Source organism: Bacillus rossius, chromosome 16, assembly GCF_032445375.1.
Source record: "Bacillus rossius redtenbacheri isolate Brsri chromosome 16, Brsri_v3, whole genome shotgun sequence".
In the NCBI taxonomy this organism is placed as follows: Eukaryota; Metazoa; Arthropoda; class Insecta; order Phasmatodea; family Bacillidae; genus Bacillus; species Bacillus rossius.
This window is the reverse complement of record NC_086343.1, coordinates 21,381,607-21,406,906: the sequence shown is the minus strand read 5'-3', so window position 1 is coordinate 21,406,906 and position 25,300 is coordinate 21,381,607. Positions and strand designations below refer to the sequence as shown.

At 41.4% G+C, this 25,300-nt stretch overlaps 1 protein-coding gene across 2 annotated transcripts in view; it reads right to left on the bottom strand.

Annotated features, from left to right (window-relative positions):
- LOC134539801 (uncharacterized) overlaps nt 1-25,300 on the bottom strand; it is a 327,083-nt gene that overhangs the window by 195,927 nt on the left and 105,856 nt on the right. The window contains exon 2 of one of the 2 annotated variants that reach the window (XM_063382072.1): nt 10,672-10,773. The exons of the other annotated variant lie outside the window; for it this stretch is intronic. The gene's annotated coding sequence lies outside the window, so the exon portion shown is untranslated. The remainder of the gene's footprint in view (nt 1-10,671; nt 10,774-25,300) is intronic. 2 annotated transcript variants of the gene reach the window in all.

Sequence of the window (25,300 nt, the reverse complement as noted above, 5' to 3'; positions counted from 1 at the left end):
GACCAAAATCACCGTCCCTTTCGCATACCTCAGGTACTGGAAATTTCAAACGACGGAGTACTTCGTCGGATGAAGAAGCGGAAAGAACTGCTGGTCACTGTAAAGCAAAAGGAAACTCAATATCCGTGGCACATTATGAGAGAGGAGAGGTGCGATCTATTGCAACTCATCATTGAAGAAAAGAATCAAGGTAAAAATGTACGTTGGGAGGAGGAATTCGTGGCTGAAATACGTTCGAAGACAGTACATCTGCAGGTCAGAAGAAATGTTCCATGCTGCAACATCACGTCCAGAGCTGGCCGTTAGGTGAAGGCGCCGTAAGAATAAGAAGAAGACAAAAATCCTAAAATATTTTAAAAGAAAACAACCAATATATATTTATGCTCAACTTCCAAACACTGCTATAGTCAAAAAGTACTTACGAATTCGTTAACACTTAAACGCAGTGACCAAATCCCGTTCTCTGTGTACAAAGTGGTGTATCTGACTTCCCACTTCAAAGCACAATCACAGATACTCAAAAATACTTGCAACACAACAAGACTGAGGCCAAATACAAATTGATCAATTCGTCGCCGGACCTAACATACACTTCATTGACCCTTCCCGGATTTTTCCAGGAATGCAAAGACAATTACACAGTTTCTCAATTTTTTTTACAGATGCTGCACACCCTAATGACGTCAGGGAATTTTAATAGGTACTGATCCGGGCTGCTTGTAAAGAAGCATCTTAGGATTTCCCTGTAGAGATTTCGGGAAACAATGGAAAACAAAGAAAATTCAGGATGGATAGACATTGGTTTGATACCGGGTCCTCCAAAAACTCAAGTCCCAAGCTATGATGCTGCACCAACTTGTTTGGCATGTTTATTTAATGTAAACCTGGTATACACCCAATATAGTGTAGACTACCCATTAGATCAAGCCATTTTGTATTTAACTTATTAACGGAAAATAGAAGAAAACGCAAGAGTTTTAATTAAATGTTCTCACATTTACTGGAATGCACTTTTTCTCGATTTATGAAACATTAACTTAAACCCCACAAAAAATTATAAATTATTAAACTCTTTTTTTTATTTAATTTGAATAGTCGTTGCGAAATGTTCAACAGCTAAGCATACATTATTTTTTATTATTTAAAAACTGCAAGGTGCATATATATCATTTTAATGTAATGATAGTATTTTGCTTAACCAGCCAATTTATGTCTACACACATTTATGTTTATCTATTACCGTCAAATGGTTAACTTTAACGGCAAATTTCTGAAAATTATTTAAAACAGTGTGCAATACTACTATTTGCAAATGCAAACAAATTGCTGCCGAAAAAGATTTTTTTATTGATACACGGTTTTTTTTAGCGTTCAAAGATTTCGAATATGATTTTCACGGCTAGTTACTCGCTGAATCCAGCCTTAAAGTTAGAGGATCCTTTGGTTTAAGGGGATTGGTGCAGGACAAAAAACAGTCATTCGTCAGAATTTGTTGGAAATGAGCTTAAGTATTTCATAAATGCTTGTTTATTACTACTGTAAGGCCAGCCAGCACGTATATAAGCTAGCGGGTGAGATTTGGCAAGTTAGTGGCGAGAGAGCTTCTGTGAGGGGAGGTTGTCGAATGTTGCAGCTCTGAGGCCTGCCATCTAGCGGGAATCTTTCGAAGGTCTTCCACAATATCGCCTTTCTCTCTCTCTCTCTCTCTCCAACACGGAAGGAAAGCGAACCGCGATAACCAGCTCTTATCTTCGCTTCCCATCTCGCCCTATCCTTCATTCTCGGATCAGGTAGCCGCCCTTCCCCGTGTAGACTTTCGTTTTACTCCAGATTTTTGTACTCTGGTAGAGTTGACTGTGCTTAATAACATACCGAAAGTTTACCGCTGTAGACCTTGTGCGTTATAACCGAAAATTTGCATTTAAGTCCTAGGTGACAGCAAATTAAAAACATTAAAATGCTACCCATTTATACAGTTTTTAATTTTGACTGTCTGTAAACTTACCAAAATAATCGAGAAACTGTAATTCACCCATTAATGTAAGAAAAAATGAAATTTTTAATATTTAAGATATGATATAAAGAGATTAATTCACGACATATTTTTTTAATCTTTGCCACCCAGATAAAAATACGATTTACACCGATTTGAAGAGCCCAATGCGATAAAATGTCTAAATAAATGTTTATAATTATACTTTTAGCTTTAAGATAGTATATTTATAAAAAGTCTAGCATAATTAGTTGCCTCATTAAAGCTGCCTGAGCGTTGCAGTGTACTGCGGCCTAACTGATCTTTCACGGCCGGCGTGCTTTGAAACACGCTGCGTACTGCGACACTCAATAAACTTGGTCTTATTTAAGGATTACTTAAAATATATTTAATGCATATGATAGGGTGTATTCATGTTACACCTATTGAGATATACATATTCTTTTTTCTTATATGAATGATTTTTGATACAATAAAATTAACAATAGCTAAACAATTTCTGCTTGGAACTTGTACATAAAAATTCTAGAGGACCTCTAGTTTTATATATGTGTGTTCGTATTTTGTTTAAAAAAATTTATTATTAAAAATTATTTTAATACCAAAAAATATAATTATTTTTTATTTCTAATACATTATATTATTTTCGATCAGAACTATGCAAAATTTTAATGTAGCCTATATTATAAAAATATATATTTAATTGTATAAAATTAGTTTACTACATAACAATTGAAAAAAAGATACACCGTAAATTTACTTATTGAGTTTTGTTACTTTTATAACATAATTCGTATGATAATATTATTTTTTCCAGAAAATAAATAAAACATAAGTTGTGTTGTAAAATGTATTGATAGAATTACATATTTAGTGTTTTTTTTCTAAGTTAATTTATTGGAGTGCTGCGCCTAGCTGACTTCGTTAAATTGCTAGTGGCAAAGAGCGGTGGTGGATGTTTTTGCAAGAGTTTGACCGTATTTTATGACCCTAGCTGTGAGAGGGTGTTCGTCCCAGAAATCTTAACGGTCGAGGAAAATAGCCTTTCTCTGTAGTCACGTACGGGTCTGCTACTCGCGCAATATAGTCAGTTTATCACAATTTTCTGGGATGTTCTATTGTTGTTATTTATTTATAATTTAGAAATTAAAGAGTCGATCATACTAACATTTTTACCTATGCAAATCGCATCCTGGAAGATTTTGATCTACGTTTGCAGCAAAAATCACTTGAAGTTAGGAAACTTTTATTATTTCAGAGTAAAATTCAGTCTGGAATTACCATACCTTCCTGGTAGTTTAGAACAGGCAACATTAAAGATGTAAACCAGCCTTCAAAAGCATGCCCATCAAACCAACCAGATTTAGTTCTATTGTATCGAGTACCCGAGGGTCCATTTTCAGTCCAAGTTGTCCAAATCTTCTCCGCCTTATAGTTTACATAAGGTGGTGCTACATACCCTGCTGCATTTCCACAAACAATTATAGATGTGCACGCTTTAGACAAAAATGTTGTATCCTCCCAGGCAGGAGCGCAACAACAGGGGGAGGCAAGGGTATTTGCCCCCCCCCCCCTTCTGAAACCACGAAGTGGGGGCAAACGGGGGCAAAGAAAGTGCTGTGTAATCAATTTTTAGATAATAAAACTGCTTAAATAGCACCATTTTCCACCTTGAAATACAAATTTTCCCGGGGGAGGACCCCCGGACCCCCCGCTTCAATAGGGGGGATCGACGATTCTTTATAAAAAGGTATATTGCCCCCTCCTTTGGAAATTTAATTGTTGCACCCCTGCTCTCAGGGTACTTAATTCCCCTCTTCGTGATGATTTTTCTGGTTCCAGAATTGTCTACAAGATTTGTTTCGTCGTAATTCCAAATATTCACTTTTGGAATTCCTATCAGCTCCTTTTACAAATTATCAAAAAACTTATTCACAATCTTTTCTTCTGTTGCTGCTCTAGAGTAAGAAATTTTTTTGCTGTTCTCTGAGTTAATATTGCTTTGTGCCGTCGCATGAACCCTTCCGCCCAATCATTTCCTGGTAAATTGTTTTAAAATCGTAGCTCCTTTCTTCCACAGCGGTCCAGGTAGGACTTGACAACACATCGAAGGTCAAACATATCCACAGGAAATCCATAGTTAGACACGGCTACAATGTGACTTACAAATTGCAACTACTCTTCATTTGTGAAAACAGGAGCTCGGTCGACAGCTTTAAAATGCTTTTCCTGGTTTTTTAGGTGCAAAGTGTTTTTTGGAATACCATATTTTGTTGAAGCTTTGCGAATCGACAATGTTTTGTTCCGTACAGCTTGCAAGGCTTCATTCAAGTTTTCCTCTGTGTAATTTTTATATGGCCGTGTACCAAGAGCACGTTCGGGATTTATTGGCATGGTTGGTCGCTTTATTCTGAAAAATATGAAGAAAAAATGCAGTAAAACATATTACGCCAACTTTGGGGCAACTTTGGGACAGACCCAAAGTTACCCCACCAAGTGATGAAAATTTACTATTTTGAGGTTATAAAATAAAATGCAAGTATCAAAAACATTAGCATCACATTAAATGGATGTCAAGGCTTGTACTTCTTCAAATACATACCTGTCTTTCGTGAAGTATTTGCCGTTTTTAAAGTGCGTACGAAAGTTTACACAAAAACAAAAATATTAACAACATGTGGTTGAAAACAAATCCACTGCCTCTATCCCACCAGTGCAACTACAGCTTCAAATAAATGCCATGAGATAGTAACACATACCAGCGAATATAGAAGCGGTGATTGCGTACCACTTCTAAATACATTGCCTTGACAAGAAATCCTAAAGCCAGAAATTACCCACTGTCCCAAATTTACACCCCCAGTCCCAAAGTTACCCCGGTTTACGGTACTGATTTTCGAGTTGTGTTGAGGTTTCACATGCCACTTCGTGTACACCTGCTCTGGTAACAATGACTCATCACAACCGGTGCCGTCTGTACGAGCGTCTTCACAAGTTATCCTGAAATATGTTCTTAAATATTAATTCAAGTGAATTCTTAAAATCCTACACACCTTATCTTAAGTGTCGTAAATGAATCGTTATATTTTGTAAACCCATAATAATATAGGAGCCAACATGGCGCGAAGCGATGGACGCGATACGAATAATATTTTTTTTTTACCAACCACTACATCAGTAAATATTTGTGGTTTCCATTCGCTATGAATTCAAGCATGTAACATTTGTACTGCTTCTTCAATTCGGCTACAGTTAAATGGGAGGATCTGAATCACTGAAAACTCCTCAACAAAATCAACGATGAATCACAGGCATTACAACAAACAGTTGTCACAAGTCAAGTAGCCAATGAGCAGGTGACATTTTTCGAGTCCGTAGAGGATTGTTGAGACTATCGTACAGGTCATTGGCAACGCGCCCTTACGCGCATGGTTAATACCCGCATGAGTAGAGTGTAAAGGCGTAAGCATGAGACACATCTAGGTCCTCATCTAACCGCGCACACTTAGATTTAACTCAGGATAGAGTGAAAAATGTTTACTAATTTTGCAGTCCTAACAGTCACCAACGAAACGCCAGCAAAATAAAAAATAAGGCCACGAATATTGTTCGTGAATGAAGGCGAAGCTGATACTTTGGAAACGTTACCAGCAGATATTAAATAATGTTTAACTATTATTTACGTAGCTTACTTCTTAAAACTGCATTCATGTAAACTGATTTTGTGTGAGACTATGTTGAGTGTTTTCTGCTACACTTATTTTTCTGAAAAAAAGTCTATTGTGGCTTAATAAACTTTTTAACATTGATGCCTGTCATAAAAAAAATTCAAACGTAATTATACGGATACATGTTGAGTATAGTTTATGAATGGTTCACGCATTGCTGAAAAAAAAAGCATGTTTACAATTTTACACATCTTTTTGTTGTCGCATCGCGTCCATCGCGTTGTACATACGCAACTCTGAAAAATAAATGTATGTTAAAAAAGCTATAATAAAATAATCTCTTATCTTTCTTTATTCTTTTTTCTAAGCGCTCTAATGCCTTTCGATAGTTTTGTTCTTTTGTGTACTCTGCTTGGTGGAGGTTTCTTCGGCATTTTATTCCTGAATAAATCTCACGCTTACAACAAAAAACATCTGGCTAAATCACTGTTATAAATAATAACAGGGAATAACCATTCAATTATACGCCGAGATAGACCAAACACGTTCTCTTATCTACTGAAAATGAATACGTTCACCTTCATATCAGTTTCGCGCGAAATCCCGTCTCCCCTTCGTAAACAGCAGACAGCTGTGGCTGGGTGGGAACGAGAGAAAACACTGGCTGCAAACAGTTGGGGAAACTGTCGCAAGGTGTCACTACTGTCCAGCGCGCTCCATAATTTCTCGTATCCGAGCTTGCACGCTGCTCAAACTTCTACAGCTACATTTTTACTTTAGGTCCGACTGCAATAAGCTAAAGACTAAAATAAAGTCAATCATTCAGCCGACAGATATGTTGGCGTTTGAATTACAAATGAAAACGCGAATGTTATTAAATTCGCAAATGAATATCACGCAATTTCGTAGCAGCTCATTTATTAAAATTCAAATTGTAAATACGTTAAATTAATAATGATTACAGATAAAATAATGGTCACAGTCATATCTCCCGTGTCTGAAAATTTATCTGCGAAAGTTTTACCACTGAATTCTTTATAGTTTATTAATAAAGCTTGAATTTTAAAAATTCCCGAAAATCAGCAATAACTTAATTAAAATAAAAAATAAATAAATAAATTTTACACCAGAATGGTTCAAATCTTCTCTAGCAGCTGAATCATTCACAAATATATTGTTTTTTTTTAATACGATGCTGGTGCACCAATCCCCTTAAGGCTATATCGTTAAACCACACAGTGCCGGCAAGTAAATGTTAACTCCGCAAAAATGGGTAGAAGGTTGTCTCAGGCGACGCAGGAAGGCATGGGCGTCGCAAGGATATATATTTTTTTTGGGGGGGGGGGGGGCACTTCAATTTATTTAGTTGTTGAGGAATATCCATCCCCTGGAAAGAAAAAAAAAGCGGGGGGTCCGGGGGTCCTCCCCCGGGGAAATTTGGGGTTTGAAGGCGCAAAAAGGTGGTTGTTAGGCATTTTTCTTTCCTAAATATTCTAATTATAGTTGGTTGCACTATATAATTTATTTTTTATAAAAAATATTTTCAGAGAAAAAATTTGTAAAAACACAGTTAACATATCTGCCGGTGCTATATCCACACAAAATCATTAGTTTCAACATCAGGAGAAACTACGAAACTACGAAACTTAATGTATTATTGGAGGGGACGAAATTGAAGACTTTTATTATTGGGGGGTGACGTGTCCCCCCCCCCCCGGCCCCCCCGGTTGCGACGCCCATGCAGGAAGGGGCCTTGGGTTGATGACCGGAAAGGCAGCAAGCACCAAAGATAGTTGTGTAGACGAGGAAGACGGGAAAGAGAACCGTCGTATAGCAAAACATAAAGACGTGGACAGGTCTGCAATTACCAGCTGGAGGAACCAGTGGTTTGCGGCGAGGAGGTGTACCGGAGGTGTACCTACCCGAGGCAGAAGACACGAACCACGGGGCCGGACCTGATTTGTTCTATTTTATTTATTAAATTTTTTTTCACCACTTCTCTCTCTCTCTCTCTTTCTCTTTCCTCGGCTCCATCGAGAGCCCTGCGAGGGATTCGCAGAGCAGCTGAAGATACAGCGGACGCGTGATCCACCAGGTTGACTGGTGGTGACGGGGCTACGACGGATGACTGACTGTCTTTTCTCCGATTAGCCAACTACCCTCAAATAAATAAAATATATCCTCAAATCAGTATATAGACTCTGCAAGAAACGCAAGAACGCAAAAAAAAAAAAAGCAAGAAAACTGCTATAGTTCATAAAACACACAAGTCCGAGACATCGTTAACTCTACAACATGAACCTGTAGAACTGCAGGAAAAAAATCTTCTTTTTGTCGGGATTCTTTTCATAATAAATTGTTTTTTTTATTCACGAATACTTGTAACCTTCTCAGTGAACTTGATATCAAAAGTGCGTCTAATGCTGTAGCCTTGCGTTAGTTTTTGTTAAGTGAAGACGAGATGCGTGTAACCAGGGACACTTAACCTCAAATAAATCCAGAAGGTTGGAAACGCAAGCCGAAACGCAAGAAATTCATTAATTTGTTTTTTGCGCCTTGCGTTGCACGTGTTCTTGTGTTTATTGCGTGGTTTACTTAATAACCGGGCCTTGACAGTCTCGATTGAGCGCGTGGGAGGACGGACTCTGGCGGGAGAAAAAAAAAGAGAGCGAGCGATCATCGGACACAGTTTCCTCCGTCGCGGCCCACAAAAACCAACGATTATTCGGAGGAACCATCGCGTACGCAACCTCCTTTCCCCTTATCACACCCGTCTACTTCCCTTCCTCCTAGCTTCTTCCCCCCCCCCCCCCCTTGCCCTATTCCACCACGTCGGGGACCCACCACAGGCTTCGAGGTCCGCTCCAGCCTCCTCGCTTTCCTCTGGTGACGGCGAAGCTTTCGCAGGGATGACGCTGGCGGCCCTGGACTTTGCTGGGCCATGCCGTAGAGACCGGAAAAATTCGCGCTTTCGATGACCTCTAGGATAGACTCCACAACCCCGTACCTACTCAGGCAAATGCCACCTGCTCATTGGCTATTGACTCGTGACACCTGTCGACTGGGACGCTTGCGATTCGATGCTTTTTATTGGTTGAAGGTTTTTCATTGGCTCGAAGTCCTTCATATAAACTGTGAGTCAATCACAGAAGCAATATAAAGGTACAGTTGTTTGGATTCTAGCATATCGTGAAATGAATACGCGAATTTTTCCAATCTCTAGCCATGCGATTGTACGAGAGGGCATAATATTTTGAATAAGAGCCTTACCGGAGGGAATGAAGAGTATTGAATTAACCCCCCCCCCCAACCCGGGGTCAACCCACCTCACTGTTAAATATTTTCACGTTAAAATTACAAAGAACCTTGGTTACAAATTATCCAGGGATATTCGTAAATTTTTATGGGTGCTAAGTTTTATTGACTTTGAAAATGAAAAAAAAAAAAAAAATAATAATCTTGGTGTACTAGTAAAACATTCAAAAACTTTCCCTTAGACTCCTGCAAAAAAACGCTTTATCACTTTTCTACGAGTGTTATTTACCTTCGAAAACAGAACTCGAAAGTCCAAATATATATACAATTACGAAGAACTTTTGATTTATTTCAGGTGAATACTTCGTTGAAAACTGTAATTTCTTATTTTCTTATTTAAGCGTGCGTAAATAATTTCTTTACATACTCATGCAACGTTTATTCTGCCCTCTTTAATATCCTCCGTATAACTATTTTAGTGTCCTGACGATTACAAACTTTCGCAGCTGTAAACAAATTGCAGCGTTATCCTAGCTTACCAAGTAATGAACCAATAAACAATTAATTTTTTTTAAGATCCGTGCGAAATGTGTTGTGATTACATCAAGTTATATAAATACATTTCGGGAAATAATAAAATATAAAATTAATCAATAAAAATAACGGAGTTTTACATAGAAATATGTTGTAACTATTTCTATTTGTTGAGGCCACTGACAAATCGTCCTTGAAGATGGCTGCAACAAGGCATTCCGAAACGTCAGCCACAACCCCATCAACTTTACAGACATGGCTTCACCAGAAGCTAAGAAGCAGTATAAGTTAGAGTTAGCGGGTGACTGTAGGCACGAAAGCCTATGGTGTGGTGATTAATAGCTAGGGGCAGGCATTTGTCGCGAATAAATCTGAGCACCCATTAGACTGCAACAAGGTACATCCGCACCGCCGGTTTCTTCCTTGTGATTGGCGACCGTCTGCGAGAGAAGTCGTTGCCTTGTTCGACCGAGCCACTCAGGACGCATTTGCTTCCCCGCTGGATTACTGTAATAGGTATTGTAACAATCGACGTACGCCTGAAAGAAACTCACCCGATCACGAAACACAGGCTAGGCTCGGAATCTTTTCGCGAAATATGCATGGCCCTATTAATAGCCAGGAACTGGGACAACTCTCGGGTCCAATGGCATCCAGGATAAGACTCCCCGATCCTCCGCGACTCGGGAAAACGTCGCCTCTCCATTGGCTGTTGGCTTGAGAGGCGTCTCCAACGGGTGACTTGTGATCCGATTCTTCCTTGATTGATGGTCTCTTAATTGTCCGAGATTCCTCCACATGAACAGTGAACCAACGGCAGAAGCATCACACAGGTATAATTATTTTTAATCTCAGCACATCAGGGTATTGAATGTGCGGCATTTTCGCCGCGTCCATGAAAACAGCTTTATCAAAATGTAGGGACACCTGTATTTCGCGATTTCATTTCATGTCAAGTTATTTCACAAAACACTGTAGCTTTTTCTAAGAGTCATGGCAAATTGTGAGGGTGCAGCAGTACGGTGACCACATTCTCATTGGCCCCGTCAAGAGCGGGACGACACCTCTCACCGACCTCAGCCGATAACCACAGGAGAAAAGCTACAGTATTCTGTGAAATACCTTGACACGAAATGTATTCGCGAAATACAGGTGTCCCTATCAATATGTAACCTGAACGGAAAACAAGACGGTAAACTACATACAACAAAGAACACTCACGTGTAAGAGCCGGGTTAACACGAGGCGAGGGTTAAATTACTGGCCACAGTACAAACGTCCTCGAACGACTCGCGAGACGTCAGTGGAAGTAGTCGCTGTTACCTGCAACAAAAGAAAGAAAGAAAAAAATTGTTTCCCAGTGACATGAGCGAGCGCGGCGCCTGTTGGGCGGGTTCAACAACAACAACTCTGGCAACAACAACAACAGCGAAGCAATGAGGGTCGGGTTTCGCAGCCGAGCGAGCACGAGGTGGACTCGAACCAAGAGCCCGTCCGCCGCCATGTCACCGCCCGCGGAGCCTAAGGCGTCAGTTGAAGGAACGTCGTAGCAGCGTGGGCGGCAAGTGTGACCCCGACAGCGACAATCCGGTCGATGGGCCAGAACTGTCAGGGGGGGGGGGGGGAGGAGAACCACAATGAATAGGGTAGAGACATGCCAAAATTCGCGGATTAATTTCGCGATAGGCTAGCATCAAAATAAACTATACCTTCGTACCGCTTCTGCGATTGGCCCACATTTTATCCGGGGAACTGTGAGCCAATGGGAAACACTAAACCAAGAAAGTGCCGAATTACGGACAGCCTAGTTGAGACGTCTCACGCGTCAGTAGCCAATGAACAGGTGTCATTTCTGCGAGTATTTAAAGGACACATTTCCGTTCCACGCGACTTCCGTTCCATTCACGCAATCACTCCTACCAAATGCCGTGTACCGACAGCACGTTAAAAATGATCTGGCCTTGGTTTCTACATGTAGAAAAAGTGTAAAAAAAAAAACTCAATACTTTTTTCCCCCGGGTGCAAGAGAGTGAGTAAAGCCCGCCGCACACGGTTCAATATTCCTTACAATATTGTAAGCTAAGAGTCGTACTGGCTCTACTACTAGTTTCTTCACTCGAATTCAAACTGGATACTAGTAGCTGTACGTAGAGGTGGGTTGTTCAGCAATTTTCGGTATCTGTTCCAACCTGATACTGATACAGCATTGTACCATGTTACAAGTCTCTGATACTTCTGTATCAGACGGTCCCAGGAGGCAACAAAGCTCCGCGTACGCAGACCGTGCGACCGGAAGGAGAATCTGATACATTATTTATCACGCCTGGTAATTCTCTACCTCTGATACTCTCATGCCCGCCTGATACAACCAGTATCAATCAGTTCAACATTCACTGCAGTTCGTCCTGGCCGTGTATCACCATGTTGCGGGCTGTCATGCTTTGTAGTTAGTATCTTTATAGTGAAATAAGGAATGGATAAGTGCACGAAAAAGACTTCATTTGTGTGGAATTTTTTCACGGAAAATAATGAGTTTGCTAATTATAATTTGTGTAAACAAAAACTGAGTTATAAATCATCATCGACTAATCTGAAGAAACATTTGAAACGTAAACATTGATATAGTATGCTCACTAATGTACCTATCTGTTTTTTTATTTTTTATTTTTGATAAAATCGTGAATTTTTAATGTATAAAAACACTAGTTACTAATTGTTTTCGAAAAAAGAAAGTCCATATGTTGATTACATCTGTTATTAGTGTCAACTGAGAATTTATTTGCATTTTCATAGCTGTTAGGTGCACAGATATAAATATTATATCTTGTATTAATGTACTTTTTAATATTAAAATTTCATTAGTTTTATTATTGAACGAGACGGTGCACACGCACTGCGCACTGAGCGTACTTTGAAGTAGGACAATAAACAAAACGACTTGTAACCAGGGCTGCCACTCTGATATTCATGAAAAACCTAGATAACCTACAAAAAAAACCCAGACACATGGGTAAAAAACCCAGATGCGTCTAAAATGCTATCGTTGAAAATGTTTGCGTACTAATTCAAAAATATAAACATAACTGGTTTTAATATAAAACAATTAATTACCTTACAAGACTGAAAACGGTTAAATACAACCAATACAAGAAAATTACACTGCAGCAAAATGGCTGTATAAGTAATTCTTGGACCAGCACATATCATTAAAAAACCTACAAATATATTCATGACAAAACAAACACCATCACTGCATTCTTTAAACCGGTAATTGTTTTTATAAAACTGCATCATGTACGTTAGTCTTTATTCAGAGTCTGATTCTACAAGATTGGTTTGAAGGTTAATTGTTGCATTGGTTTTGTGTTCTGCAAGCCTCTTTGAAGAATGTGTCTAATTTAATATTCGACTTAGCTTCTTGAAAACTAGTTTTGTGTTTATATGTATTTTTGTGTGTGAAACACATAGACTTGTTTGCATTTATCAAACAGATATTGCAACAGATACAGTAGCTACTACCTTTATTATTGTTTTAGGTATAAAAATAATTAAATTATAAAAAACCTAGAATTGTTGGAATTCATTATTTAAAAACCCAGAAACCCAAACACCATTGGAAAAACCCAGATCTGGGTGGAAAAACCCATGAGTGGCAGCCCTGCTTGTAACAATATCGCTTTGCGGCTCTCCTTCAAGGCTTCAACGTCTTCCCCTGCGCTTCCTCCCCTACATTCTTTCCCTTCTTTATCCCTTATTCGTCGTTCCTGCTCCCTCCCCTTTCACAAGCTCCGCCCAAGTGACCGTCATCTGCGATCGGGTTCTGCGTTCATTGGCCGTGGTGTTGTTCCAGGTGAATTCTAAACTGATACTAAAGTCTCTGATACTTTTCAAGTGTACTCGTTTGCCGTTCCTGATACAGGCGCGTATCAGTGACAATGTATCAGGTTGATACTTTTCGACCCACCTCTAGCTGTACGAGCTGGGCTACTGGTTTTGCGTAATAGACTGCTTCCTATTTTCGTTGCTTGGTGTGTTCCAATATTTAAGGAGTGGCCAATCAGAACTCACGAAAACAGCATGAGGGGTTGTTTACACTTTTAAGCGCGCATGCCGTGATAAACATGGACGGAAATAAGTGGAATAGTGACCAACTCCTCGTTTTAATAAATGCATACAAAGAAGAGCCTTGTTTGTATGCAGTAAAAAAAATGTGAATTATCATAATAAAAATTTGTTGTTGAGAATATTCCCTTCACAAAACTGGTAAGGCAGCTAGAATCGTGTGCAGCAGAAACTTGTAGCGCACCTAGTGTTTCAGCTTGTTAACCTACACAGTACAGAAACCAGTAAGCATTCTAGTAAGCAAACTAGTAGAAAATATTGTACCGTGTGCGGTGGGCTTTAGTTCCGTCGACCTCCGCGCAACACGCGTGCAGCGCCACACGCGAACCTGCTCAGCAGGTAAGCGCTCTGCTCCTGGTTCAACGGACTGTGCCGGCGTGACTTGTTTCAATTCTTTTTTTGTTTTGTTTTAATACCCTGCTCCTTTGATTCGCCGAAACGACCGTGGAGAGGGTCAACAGACTGCAAAACACCCAGCACCTTAACTGCCCATCATTTAATACACTATCATTAGAGACCAGAAAATTTCGCGGATTCATTTCGCGATATGCTGGAATGGAAATAATTGTACCTTTATGCAACTTCTGGTATTGGTTCACTGTTAACCTGGAGGAGTATGGGCCAATTATAGACCCTCAGTCAAAGCAGTATCGAATCACGAGTCTCCCAATTGAGACGCCTCACAAGTCGGCAGCCAATGAACAGGTGACGTTTGCCCGGGTCTGTACAGGATCGTGGAGTCTATCCTGGAGGTCGTTGAATACGCGAATTTTTCCAGTCTCTACCGATGACTTGTGGTTCCTCTATGACGTACCGTGAAAACCAGCAATGGCGCGTCTCCATAAAATGTTTTCAATATATCTCCCCACTGCAAGAACCATTTAAACAACAAACCACGGATATTGGGATTTTAACCGCCCCCCCTCCCCACGGACCAAAAACTTTCACCAAATCAGTGCTAAGCCTTAGCGATCACAACCACGGAATACCGCAAAAAAATTGCAATGTATACTGTAAGCACTCAATGTGTAGGTTTCTAGATTCCAGCCTAACGTGTTGTTACTCTTTGACTAAGAGGTGCAGTGGATAGGTACTGGAAAAATTCGCGGATTCAGTGACAGCCAGGATATCCTCCGTAATAGTCTGCATACGCGGGCAAACGTCACCTGTTCACTGGCTGCTTCATTAATATGATGGTCTCTAATTGGCCGAGAGTCATCCAGGATAAACAGTGAACCAATAGCAGAAAGCAAGCACACAGGTATCATTATTTGAATTTTAGCATACCACGAAATTTATTCTGCCAATTTTTTCCGTTCTCTAGCGAATGGATTAAGGACCCCAGGGAGGGAAAACACATTGTTGACGAGGCCCTCTACAAACCACGAATGAATTAATAAGGGCTTAACTCTCGCTGACATTGGGGTCATAATGACTCAGGGGAGTGACGTGACGGGAATGGAACATTGTCGGGATGAATTTTGATGGAGGGGGAAGAGAGAGAGATATATAGATAGAGAAATAGCAGGGTTACCACACTTTCACGCAGGATCATTTCCCTGAGTTTCACCCGTTTTCCCTGCCCAACAAAATTAATCGTGCACGATAACACACTGTTAATAATTATCACCGAAAATTTACGAAGAATACTGGTTACAAATAATCCAGAGATCTTCGTAAATTTAAGGTATATTCATTAATTTACGATTAATTAGTTTCCTTACTTTGCGCAAGAATACTCTTGATAAATTAACCAAACATTAAAAAAAAACTGCTAAGTCTACAGCGAAAAACAGTATTATTAGAGACCGGAAAAATTCGCAGATTCATTTCGTGATAGTCTGAAATTCATATACATATACCTTTAATGTGCTTTTGCTATTGGTTCACTGTTCGTCTGGGCGACTCTGGGCCAATGAGAAACCCTCAACCTAAGAAGTAACGAATCACGGGCGAACCAGTTGAGACGACTCACAAGTCAGCAGCCAACGAACTGACGCTATTTGCCCGAGTGTACAGATGACTGTGTAGACTATCCTGGAGGTCATCGAAACCGCGAATTTTCAGGTCCCTACGAAGAAGGCTACTCTTAAGTTTTTTCGAGGTGCATACTTCGTTGGGAAAATCCGTAAATTTACTGTAATTTTTCTAACACTGCTCACATATATTAAGCTACAAGCACTTGTTGAAACACATTTTAATCACACTTAACTAGGGGCAGGTTTCTTTCGCGAAACAACGTGAGTGCTCATTAGACTTCAATAAGTTATGCCCGCGCCACCGGTTTTTTTCCTTGTGATTGGCGGCCGCCTGCAAGAGATTCCATTGCCTTATATGGGCAGGGGCCATTCAGGTTCGCGTTTGCTTCAGCACTTAATTACTGTGATTGGTTTACCAACAGTAAACACAAACCTGAAAGAATCCCAACCAATCACGAAAAAAAACATATGATGCTACAATGTTTTAACACTTTTCGCGAGAGTGAAAAAACCCATGGTCCTATACACACATCATGTCAAACTGGCCATAAAATCTTTCTTTTCCTGCACAATATACAGTTTACGCTGTTATAATTCAATTCCCATCAATGTTATTGATACGACGCTGCCACTCCGTAATATTCTAATATAAAACCGCGATATTTGATCAAACTTTAAATACAAACCCATTACTGATTGTTACAATCAGGTGAATGACAAACGACGTTTAATGGACAGTTCATATCTTAAATTAATAATCAGTTAGTCGATTCACTGATTGTTCGCTTAAGAAACCGACTGGTTTTCGGTACTACACATGAAATTATGATTAAAATAAGAACTACTGTAAAAAAAAGTTGGTTATGTTCACAACGAATGTCCTTGGAAACTCAGTTGCCAAAGATACCCCTTGTAAAACTGGAAGGCAGAGCTTTGTAAAATTGCAAAAACGTTCACGGTATGCCTTGCAATTTTACAAGTCATATCATTTGCAACTCAGTTTTCAAGGGCTATCCTTGAAAAATGACAAATATTTTTTTTACAGTGTAGACTGGTTTTAAGACACTAAAGGAACGCAATAATATTCAGAACTAACAATCCAGTTTGGTTAACTTAATATCAATTTCCCTGTGTTATCTAGGTTTTGAATATACCTTTTTAAATTCCACGTTTTCAAAGCGTTTTCGAGATTTCCCTTGACTGCGGCAACTCTGAGAAATGAATACTCCGAGAAAACCACCGGGCAACCACATTTCCTACACAGAATTTTTTTTGAACTTTCACAAAACATTCCTTAAGAAACCAATTGCCAAGAAATTGTGTGTAATCTACAAGGAAAATATTCTAAATTCGTACAACGCATTGCTATGGTTATTTTTTGCATACATGAAGTGCGTTTTTTTTAACAATACTAAATATTCCTTGTCGCGCTTACGAAAATTGGCACAATTTTAAATTATGATTGATGTTTTTTCCAATCATACATTTATACCAATGAAAGAGATAATATAACATTCAACACGTGGAATTTTATTTTGTTTTATTATGCTTATTTATATGCGCACTTAATACTGGAAAGATATTCAGGGAACTGTCTGCAAATAACTTTGACTGGGAACTATCAATCAATAACAATAAGTATCGAATCACTAGTCACACAGCGGACACGCCTCACAAGTCAACAGCCAATGAACATGTGACGTTGGCCCAAGCATGCAGATAATCGGGGATTCTTATCCTGGATGCCAATGAACCCGCAGTTCCATGCCAACGTAAAGGCAAAAATTTCCGGGTATCTATCGATAAGTAGGGTCATGCATATTTCGCGAAAAGATTCCGAGACTAGTTATAAGCTAAAACAATATAGCACCATCTGTGTTTCGTGATATGGTGAATTTCTTTCAGGCGCATGTCGATTGCTACAACACCAGTCACAGTAATTCAGTGCGGAAGCAAACGCGTCCTGAGTGGCCCGGTCAAACAAGCCATAGACTTCTCTCACAGACGGCCGCCAATCAGCAAGGGAGAAACCTCTGGTGCGGGTATACCTTGTTACAGTCTAACAGGCGTTCAGATTTATTCGCGACAAATGCCTGCCCCTATCGATAAGTAAGGACGAATATAATCGAGTCTATGAGCTTGAAATAGACAAGCAGCCAGGTCTAGGAGTTGAGTTGACGAAGCCACGCACGGCGACTCCGCGCGGCAAGCCCGCACGTATCGGCGACAATCCAGGGTCGGCCGCTAGGGGCGCTGGCCGCGCCGCTCCTAACATGGCGCGACAGGAAGCAACGGTCCCTAGCGGCGCACGTGTGCAGTGGATATAGACATGGGGGCGCGTATGAGGCACAGGTAGGCCACCGTACAAACATGCACGGCACTCAGTAGGCAAAACAATTTTTTTTGACGTGACAACGTCTAATAAATCGATGAACGCCGGCTGCACGCACGAAAAAGTGTCCCGTTACGCACATTGTCCTGTTTCACTGTGTCCCGTTAGGCTCATTTTATATTGCTCTTTGCTAACCTGAACCTCCTAGCATTGCGACCGAGTCCGCGGCGTAATCCTGTTTTCATGCATTTCAATGTAACATTTTCATTGCTCTTTGCTAACCCGTTCCTCCTAGCATTGCTGCAGAGTCCGTGGCGCAAATATATTATTTTTGACTTCATTTTGGTGTTGTGTAAGCCATTTTCCTTCACATCATCCTTGAAACACTCCCATTCGTTTCCTACTTTTCCAATCATCGTCCTATCCTTAACAGAATAACACTGGTTGGAAGAAGTTAAATAGCAAACATGTATAAAAGTTATAGTTAAAATAATATCTTTTTTAAAGTAATAAACATATTTGAATTAATCAGTGCAAATAAAAGTAAATTTATCAATTAAATTGTAGATTTCATTTCACTCCTTCTTTGTATCCATAGAAAATAGTGATAATTCAATAAAAATGATTCAATTTTATTCATAAAAGTATGCAATCATTTCATCAATGTTTTGTTATGGCGTTGTCACGTTAAACTATCGTCCGTAAACCGACTTTACAGACAACTTTTTTTTTAATTTAAAAAAGTGTAACATCTTAGCTCTCGGTGCACGGCATTTCGAAGGAGTAATTTCGTGAACGCGACGGAAGTCGAGGAGCGGAATTGAGTAACAATCACGGTGCTGCCATCTGTGGCGAACGCGGACGGCGCGAACCAAAATTCACTAATAAAAAGGAAACTTTATAGTATTAAACTGTTTTGTTAATTTAAATAAGAGCTGTCTTCCAAGTTTAATTCCCAGGCATTCCCTAAAGGATGAAGCAACTGTCTCCCAAAAAATACTTCGGCTGGTGTGAAACCTGTTACTGAACTCACACTATTAAAACACGTAACATTTGCTTGATCACCCGGTTATAACGCTCTACCATATTGGCATCAGGATGGTACGGGTTAGTATGAATTAAATGCGTACTCCAACCAAAAGCAAGGTTTTTCATTTGTTCAGATACGATGTTTTTCGCATTATCGGTTATTAAATAAGCTGGCGACCCAAAAGGAGAAAAAAACACGTTCCATCAAAATCTTTGCGATTGTCCCGGATTTCTGGTCGCGCATAGGGAACATCAACACAGTATTTTCATGAAATTCCTTGTCGAAAATCAGGTCAAGTCTTTTCTGGCTTCAATTGGAACAGTTTTTTTGTACAGTTTAAAAATTCAGTCTGCTAATAAAATGATTTAATTGTCGACGTGGCTGATTCGGCAGCGAGTTCTAGCGGCGGGTGCAGAAACTACTTGTGATTCGCGTCCAAAATTGTAGTTGAAAACACAATTTGCGTACATTTATGACGCTCGGCATTATTTTAAAGAATTTTAGGCTTTGTTTTTCCTGAAGCTCTACGTTCCGCTAGGGTAGGCTTAAAATGCTTGATCAAATGTAGGCAAGTTGGGGTGTAGCTTGGAGTGAAATTAATCCACGAAATAATCGTGGCTATACAAATGACCCGAACAGACACCGAGTACAAGCGTACAAGTGTACATGAATTTGTAAAATATCTACTAATCTCATTTAATATTTCCAACATGTACACAGTACAATATTTTCTGTAAAAAAACGAAATATTCATGCAAACTTTCAGATATTTGTCAATTCGGACATTTACATGAAAACAACTGTGTCACTACAAAATAGTGTTCGCAGCAATACTGGCTTCGGATTCTTACCCGGGCATTTATACTTTGTGTTGTCCCGGTACACTCCCAATAGTTAAACCGTTCCCAGAATAGATTTCCATTACTAACTGCGCTCATTAATAAGAATAATAAAATCCAATTATTAAATATTCGATTATATTTTCCATTGTTTAAAAACAATCATGCTTGAATGAAACATTTATTTCAGAAAAAAAAGTATTTCATATATGCAAAAATATCTATAGCCATGTGTTGTATAAAGTTACAATATCTTTCATGTAGTATCACTAGAAATAAGGAAATTTCGCGCATTCATTTAGTCGCAAGTTAGAATGCAAACCTTCACACTCTCGCACTGTGTTCATGATTTGACAGCAGTTATTTGAACACGCCCCTCCACGACCGTGAGCCAACGATGTCCAGCTAGGAGAGAAGTAAGTGAATCAGCTAGTGCCAATTAACAAGTATAAAACTGTTCTCACTAAGAAATCAACCAATGGATAAGCAAACATCGGTTTAACACACCTATGACTTTGAATTCTACCCTGAGGCCAGACGAATTCGCGAAATTTCCGGGTCTCTAAGTATCACAAATAGAGACCCGGAAATTTCGCGGATTCGTCTGGCCTCAGGATAGAATTCAAAGTTATAGGTATGCTCGATCCATGTTCACTTTCCCAATGGTTGATTTCTTAGCGAGAACGTTTTTATCCTCGTTATTTGACACTACCTGATTCGCTTACTTCTCTCCTGGCTGGGCATCGTTGGCTCACGGTCGTAGAGGGGCGTGTCCAGATAACTGCTGTCCAATCATGAACACAGTGCGAGAGTGTGAAGGTTTGCATTCTAGCTTGCGACTAAATGAATCCGCGAAATTTCCGGGTCTCTAATCACAAACTATTTCTTGGCAAAACGAAATCTCTTGTAAAGGTACAGGATTTTTTTTTTTTCGTCTGCTACTGCAACTGAAAGACTTACCCCCGAAGACCTCCTCTACAACAGAATGAGCAACGACTCAAGACTCTGTTCGTCCGCGGAGCCTCTGGACGGACGACTCCCAGCTGCCGGCGGCGGCGGCGGAGAAATCACGGGCAGAAGGCCAACAGCACAGCGTCACAGCCACGACCCCGAGTGTACCGACACACGACAACACACCCCTTCCGTAGTAGCGGACCCGGGGGGAAGTAGCTATATGCGCCGCCGCTCTCGCTGAAATTGCCGGCCGAAGAGAACAGACGTCGTCCCCTCTCCTGCCGGAACGAAGCGGTGCCGACGATCTTCGGAGGCCGCACAATGCCGCGACACGGCCCGGCGAACCCGCTGATGCGTCGCCTGTGTTCGCTCCGGGGGAAGGAAAACAGGTCAACGAGTCTCTACCGCGAACACGCACCGCGTGCGTCTCGTGGCGCATCCCCCCCCCCCCCCACCACCCACACCACCAAAACCACCACCACCACCACCAACCCCGGACAGAAACGGAGCGTGGCACGCACAAGCACTGGTTCCTCATCCGTTCGTCAGACTCCGGCACATGCGCGCGGCGTTTCGTTTTTTTTTTTTTATGTGTGGCTCTCGGTGTACTTCATCTGTAGGGACTGGAAAAATTCGCGTTTTCAACGACCTCCAGGATAGACTCCACGATCCTGTGCACACCCGGGCAAACATCAACTGTTCATTGCTAAGGACACCTGTATTTCGCGAATACATTTCGTGTCAAGGTATTTCACAAAATACTGTAGCTTTTCTCCTGCGGTTATTGGCTGAGGTCGGTGAGATGTGTCGTCCCGCTCTTGACGGGGCCAATGAGAATGTGGTCACCGTACTGCTGCACCCTCACAATTTGCCACGACTCTTAGAAAGAGCTACAGTGTTTTGTGAAATACCTTGACATGAAATGAAATCGCGAAATACAGGTGTCCCTATTCATTGGCTATACTGACTTGTGAGACGTCTCAACTGGGAGACTCGTGATTCGACACTGTTTTGATTGAGGGTCTATAGTTGTCCCACACTCCTGCAGGTCAACAGTGAACCCAATAGCAGAAGTTGCATAAAGGTACAATTATTTGTATTTCAGCATGTCGCGAAATGAATCCGCGAATTTTTCCGGTCTCTATGTATCTGGTGCGAGTGATTTCCTGAACGGATCGGAAGTCGCACGGAACGGAAATGCGAAATGTAACCACGGGCGCGGCCATCTGTGGCGGATTGCTTGAACCGAAGTTCACAAAGACAAAGGTAAACTTTATAGTATTAACTGTAGGGGCAGACATATTTCGCGTATAAATATGAACGCCTATTAGACTGCAACAAGGTATACCCGCACCAGACTAAAGTTTCTTCCTTGTGATTGGCGGCCGTCTGCGAGAGAAGTCGTTGCCTTGTTTGACCGAGCCACTCAGGACGCGTTTGCTTCCGCACTGAATCACTGTGATTGGTGTTGTAACAATAGATATGTACCTGGGAGAAACTCACCCAATCACGAAATACAGATCTAATGAGCGATCATAATTTTTCGCGAAAAATACTTGCCCCTACCTATAAATAATCAAACCTTTATTAGAGCGCTCAGTGGACGACAGACAAGGTCACATCCTATGGCGGGTCACGTTTAACTGGGTGATCACTTTTCCTTGTTACAAAGAGTCTACTTTGGTACCAGTTGAATCTTCTACGTAATTGGCAAAGATCCGGAAGTTGTGCGGATTCGTCTGGCCTCAGGGAAGAATTCAAAGTCAGAAAGTCATAGGTGTGCTCAACCCATGTTTGCTTTCCCATTGGTTAATTTAATAGCGAGAAATTTTTAATCATTGTTAACTGACACTACCTGATTCGCTTACACCTCTCCTCGCTGGGAATCGTTGGCTCACGCTCATAGTGGAGATTGTCCAAACAACTGCGGTCCAATCACGAACACAGAGCGAGAGACAGTGTGTGTGTGTGTGAAGTTTTGCATTCCTACTTGCGACTAAATGAATGTGCGAAAAATCAGTATAGCCTATCTAATAATTATTAGAGACCTGTAAAATTCGCGATTTCAAATCCCTAAAGGATAGACTCCATGATCTTCTCTGCACTCGTGCAAATTACATCTGCTGATTGGCTACCGACTCGTAACACCTGTTGACTGGAATGATCGTGATTCGCTAATTCTTCTGTTAAAGATTTTTCATTGGCCCAGAGTCCTTCAGATAAACTGTGGCCCAATCACTGAAGCATAATAATGTCAAAAGTATTTGGACTCCATCCTATCGCGAAATGAATCCGCGAATTTTACAAATCTCTACTAATAATTAAGGACGGGAAAAAAATATAGGCGGGTTCGATGACCTCTGTAATGAACTCCACGAGCCTCTTCATACGTCACCTGATGACCCGTGAGGCGTCTTGTGATTCGATATGCTTCTTCGACCGACGGTCTCTCTTTTTTTTTTAACTGGCCCAAGAGTCCTCCTGGTTAACCATTAACCAACATGCAAAAGCAGCACAGAAAGGGCAGGTATGATTATCTGAACGCAAGCGTACCGCGAAGTGAAACCGGACATGACCGCGGCTCTACCCGCAACTCTACCATCTGCTCTACCATCTACTCTACCCACGACCATACCACCGACTCTACTCGTGACTCTACCATCTGCTCTACCCGGGACTCTACCGTCTGCTCCACCCGAGACCATACCAGCGACTGGCTCTACTCGCGACTCTACATCGACTCTACTCGCGACTCTACCAGCGACTCTACCATCTACTCTACCAGCGGCTCTACCCACGACCATATCACCGGCTCTACTCGACTCTACCAGCGGCTATTCTCGCGGCTCTACCATCTGTTCTACTCGTGACTCTACCCGCGACTCTACCAGCTGCTCTACCCGCGACTCTACAGTATGCTCTACCCGGGACTCTACCGTCTGCTCTACCCGTGACCATACCAGCGGCTGGCTCTACTCGCGACTCTACCAGCGAATCTACTCGCGGCTCTACCATCTGTTCTACTCGTGACTCTACCCGCGACTCTACCAGCTGCTCTACCCGCGACTTTACAGTATGCTCTACCCGGGACTCTACCGTCTGCCCTACCCGCGACCATACCAGCGGCTGGCTCTACTCACGACTCTACCAGCGTCTCTACCATCTACTCTACCCGCGGCTCTACCCACGACATTACCACCGGCTCTACTCGCGACTCTACTCACGACTCTACCAGCGGCTCTACTCGCGGCTCTACCATGTGCTCTACTCGCGACTCTACCCGCTGATCCTCCCGGGACCACGCGGCTTCGACGAAGGCCGCCGACGACGCGAGCAGCGCCAGAGCGTCTGCTCCCGGCGGGGACAACGGCCCGTCGTCGCTCCGCCGACCGTGACATCACGAGAACGAAAAAAAGAAAGAAAAAGGGAAAAAAAAATAACTCCAGCTGTCGTTTGCTGAATGGGGATGAAACAGAGGCTTGCAGACGGCTCGACGCGACGTCAGCCGGGTCTCTGCGATTGTCGACGTAGGCGTCGAGACGCGCACCGCGAGACGTACTTTGGAGGAGCCGCAGGTTTTGGTTTTTCTTTCGCGGGTTCATTGGGCTAGCAAAAAAAGACTTGATGCGCATTTACATCATGCTTCGCGTTGACTACTAGCAGGGACTGGATGAAAAAAAAAAAAAAAAACCACATGCGGGTTCATTGACCTTCAGGATGGGACTACACGCAGTCCTCTGCACGGTTGGACAAAGAACGCCAGTTCGTCGGTTGCTGACTTGTGAGTATCGTTTTCAACTAGGTTGTATGTGATTGGACTTCTTCTTCAGTTGAGGGTTTCTCATTGGCTCGGAGCCCTCCAGGTAAACAATGAGTAGGGGCAGGCATTTTTTCGCGAATAAATCTGAACGCCTATTCTTCTGCAACCAGCACGAGCGGTTTATTCCTTGTGATTGGCAGCTGTATGCGAGAGAAGTTGATGCCTTTTTTGACCGAGCCACTCAGGACGCGTTTGCTTCCGCACTGAACTACTGTGATTGGTGTTGTAACAATCGACATGTATGGGACATAAACTCGGCCAATCACGAAACACGGACAATGCTATAGTGTTTTAACTTTTAGCTAGTCTCGGAATCTTTTCGCGAAATCTGCATAACCCTAACAATGAGCCATTTTATCACAATTTAGAATGCAAACCTTAATACTGTTGCACTGTGTTCATGATTGGACCTCCAAGTTTGTGGACACGCCTTTTCGCGACTGTGAGCCAGCGATGCCCAGCTATGAGAAACGTAGCAAATCATGTAGTGCCAACAAACAAGTACAAAAATATTCTCACTAAAAAAAAATCAGCCCATGGAAGAGCAAACGTTGGTAGAGCAAACATAAGGTAAACACAATCCTATACTGACGCCAGACGAATTTATGAAATTTTCGGGTCTCTAATATTAAGTAACTTTTATCAAGAATTTAAAACATATGCTTTATTAAATTTGTTTAAATTTTACGTACGTACGAAGTTTATTTTTTTAAGTACATACTTTATAAATAATAACATACAAAAACGTAGAAAAAAATATATATATATCTTACC